At 43.9% G+C, this 4161-nt stretch overlaps 1 long non-coding RNA gene across 1 annotated transcript; it reads left to right on the top strand.

Moving 5' to 3' along the window:
• The first annotated feature begins 1528 nt into the window (after nucleotides 1–1528).
• LOC310779069 lies at nucleotides 1529–3560 on the top strand. Its single transcript, XR_014552805.1, has 3 exons — nucleotides 1529–1607; nucleotides 2885–2987; nucleotides 3349–3560. It is a non-coding gene; the product is annotated as an uncharacterized lncRNA (long non-coding RNA).
• Nucleotides 3561–4161: the final 601 nt, after the last annotated feature.

Raw genomic sequence — 4161 nt, 5'->3', positions numbered from 1 at the left:
TTTTTTGACTGTGGAGGAGTACAAGTCTTGGATGGAGGGCAGGTTGGCACCGATGATCTTCTCTGCGGTCCTGACTGTCCGTTGAAGTCTGCGCTTGTCCTGTTTGGTGGCAGAGCCAAACCAGACAGAGATGGAGTTGCAGAGGACAGACTGGATGATGGCAGTGTAGAACTGTACCAGCAGGTCCTTGGGCAGTTTGTACTTCCTGAGCTGGAGTAGGAAGTACAGCCTCTGTTGTGCCTTTTTGATGATGGAGCCAATGTTGGCCTCCCAAGTGGATTGGATTCCAAGTGGCTAATAATGTAACCCTGGATGCGCTTCACGCGCTGTTAGAAATGAGCACAATATTTCTAGTTTGTATTAATATAAATATTTCATGACGCGTATTATTGTGAACTAATATCACTGTATCATGCTATAGATGAGTCGACAGCAAAAGAATAAATAAAAAAGCCTAACTTAACTTGGGCAGTGGTGGCCTAAAGGTTTCAGAAGCGAGCTTGTGACCGCAGGGTCATCGGTTCAATCCCCAGGGCCAGCAGGATAAATCTGGGTGGGGAAAGCGAAAAAGCAGCACTTGCCACTCCCTCATCACTGGTCAGTTACTGGTCAGCTTCTAGGTGTGAATGTGTGTGAATGTGATCAGAGTGCTCCTGAAAAAGAAAGCATTGCTTTCAGACTCCCCCTGTACAAATAAAACAAACAAAAAAGTCCTAATACTTAGCATAATGCTACAAGCGCTAGTGACCAATAGTAAAACAATTGAATCTTCTTTGAACTGAAGTTTCTTTCCTAATATGTCTATCCTCCAGACTCCAGTGTGGTGGCGGTGTCAGCGAGTCCCTGCGGTGACATCACTGAGGGCGTGGTCTTACACCTGGCCTGTTGCAGCCTTTCAGCCAATCCAGAGGCCCGTTACAGCTGGTACAAGGGAACTAGCGCTGCCCCTGGACATGATGGACAGGTCTGGAGCATGCGTGACGTCAAGGCTGAGGACACTGGTAGCTACTACTGCCAGGTCCAGACTAGAGACGGAGCACAAAACTCAACAGCGATGGCGATTGATGTACAGTGTAAGTGAAGGTTTGGCCCTTTTCGAATTCGGATTAACACATCATGTGAAATGAGGTGTATTGTGTTATTTTCCATCGAGCAAAATCCACAGCTTAAATGTTAATTTTAAGTTAGCATGTAAGTAGACTGTATTTATCCTTTCGTTCAGCTGTCCATTCATTCATTCATTCACAATGCATTCTGCCATCCATTCATTCATCCCTCCATCTCCACTCCTTCTCCAGACCCTCCTCGAAACACAACTGTCTCTGTCTCACCGGCTGGAGAGCTACCAAAGGGGCTTCCTGTGACTCTGACCTGCAGCAGTGACGCCAACCCGCCTGCGCACACATACACCTGGTACCAGGGCCCAGGATGTCTCGCTACACCGGAGATCAACTTTCAGCGAGGAGCAGAATCCCTCGCTACACACAGAGGAACAGGCCAGAGACTCACCATTAACATCAGCATGAAGGAGAATAGACAGTTCTGCTGTGTAGCAAGCAACAGACATGGCTCACAGCACTACACTGTGACGCTCACTGCAGACTCAGGTGGGTACATGAAGAAGAGACTGAGATCGTTTGGATGTTGCAGTTTTCATTGACTGACAGCCATGTTCGTTCCATAGTCCTCCATGGCCATTGGTGACTAATTTGAGATCATTTTGATCTTATATCAAATTCATAATCTCATATCAAATTACAGGGACAATTCATGAGAAAGGGGGGGAAACTCTGTGACCAACATTTTTCTGCTTAATTCCTTACATTTCAAAAGGGATTTAAAGAGCATCCATCAACCACTTAGTCTTGTGGCAACATATTCATTTAGTTTAGTAATCACAGCTCATTAACCTAACATTATCACAGAGCTCACATTAAGGACACCGCCATGGTATGTGCAGTACATAAAGCTAATGGAATAGATATTATAAATCACCTGAAACAGAACAGAAACACTAAGGTGATAGAAATGATTGCATCATTCAAGTATTAATTATTGATTTAGTAACATTTTCAGAAACTGGTCATTGGGGGGGGGGGGGGGGGGTAAAAATAGGACAAAGTGTTGCTGGTGTCTGGCTTTCTGAGTGATGAACCAGAACTTCCAAATAGTTGACAGGAATTTGAAGCATTTCCTATATTGTGACATAATATCCAAGTAGAATCACGCAGGCCCGGCGCTAGGGGCGGGCCTGACCGGGCCGGGCCCCCCCATTCAACAAACTGGCCCCCCCATTCAAAAAAAAAAAAGAAAAAAAAAAGGTTTTTTTTTTTTTTTTTTTTTTTTTGCTAAACGTTTTTCCGTTTTTCTGTTTTAAAGTTTAACATGGAATCTGGCTGTCATTAGGCATTGATTAACTGAATGCTATTGCTAACTGTTACTTTGAACATCCATTTGCAATGATTCTGGCTGGATATTAACTATTGTAAATTTGTCACAATGAATGCAATTTGTGCACAATGTGTAAATACACTTAATATTAATTGTTTAGGCCTAATTATTTGTAAAGTCACAACACATTAGAGATGTGTGTAGTTCTTCACAGATTTAGCCTCTTCATTTTGCTCTCAAATGCACCAGGTTGACAAATTTTACTTTAAAATGTACAAAATCTTCTTCCGGGGGAGAATCCCCCCGGACCCCCCTTGGGTAGCTTGGCCCCCCCAAGCTAGTGGCAGGCCCCCTCTGTAACTTGGGTCTGGAGCCGGGCCTGGAATCACGTGAAATGGAACTGCAAATTGTAGCTTCTACCATGATTGTCCTTATAAAATATGATTATCCGTTCACAGACACATATTGTACTGTATTGTATTGTCCACTGCAGCAACGAGCCACTCCACCTCGAAGGGACTGAGACTTTTGCCTGTTGGAGTGATCGTTGCTCTCCTACTGGTTATCATGTGTGCAGTGGCCTTTATCATCAGGAGGTGAGCTGCTTGGCTTTGTCCACAACCAGTCAAGTGTTTGTGATATGCAATTAAAATATGAATAATTGTATTCTATCAGTATTTCACGTAAGGTCTTCTGAAACAGATTAGTTGTGATGTCAGCAATTGGCTGTGAATGGCAGAGATTTATTATATTATAATTATTAAATGACACTGAAAGAAAGAAAGAAAGAAAGAAAGAAAGAAAGAAGAAAGAAAGAAAGAAAGAAAGAAAGAAAGAAAGAAAGAAAGAAAGAAAGAAAGAAAGAAAGAAAGAAAAAAAGAAAGAAAGAAAGAAAGAAAGAAAAAAAATATCAGTGGTGTATTTATGTTGATTAATGTAATGTGTCTGTCCTTTCAGGAGACAGCGCTCAGCCTCCAGTCACCAGGCCTACACTCTCACTGAGACAAACCCTACAGCAGCACCTTAGCCCCCTGCAGGTCAAGTCAAGTCAAAGCAAATCATATTCATACAGCACATAAGAGCAGTTCATACAGCACATACAGAGCAGTTCATACAGCACATACAGAGCAGTTCATACAGCACATACCAAGCAGGCCAGGCTGATACGGGCCGACACGAGTGGCGGCGAAAAATTTGGGCCGTTTGAAGCCCAATTTGGGCTGTTTGAAGCCAGATTTGGGCCATTTGAAGCGCAATTTGGGTCGTTTGAAGCCAGATTTGGGCCGTTTGAAGCCCAATTTGGGCCGTTTGAAACCCAATTTGGGCCGAGTCCAATTTTACAATGAGATGCACCCACTTTAACCCTGAATAAAGTAATAAAACCACTAGTAAACCAGTAGGCGGCGCCTGGCCTGCTGTTCAGTGAGTGGCCTGACTGCGGGCACCAGTTTGTTTTTTTGCAGGCCAGGCCAGGCCACCGGGCATTTGCCCGACGTGCCCGATTATGCACTCCGCGCCTGCATACAGGACAGTTCATACAGCACATACAGGACAAGCACATACAGGATAGTTCATACACCACATACAGGACAGTTTATACAGCACATACAGGACAGTTCATACAGCAGATACAGAGCAGTTCATACAGCAGATACAGAGCAGTTCATACACCACATACAGAGCAGCTCATACACCACATACAGAGCAGCTCATACAGCACATACAGGACAGTTCATACAGCACATACAGAGCAGTTCATACAGCACATAC

Source organism: Poromitra crassiceps, assembly GCF_964638095.1.
Source record: "Poromitra crassiceps genome assembly, chromosome: 1".
Classification (NCBI taxonomy): Eukaryota; Metazoa; Chordata; class Actinopteri; order Beryciformes; family Melamphaidae; genus Poromitra; species Poromitra crassiceps.
Note: the sequence above shows the minus strand (reverse complement) of the source record. Positions and strands in the feature narration are given on the sequence as shown.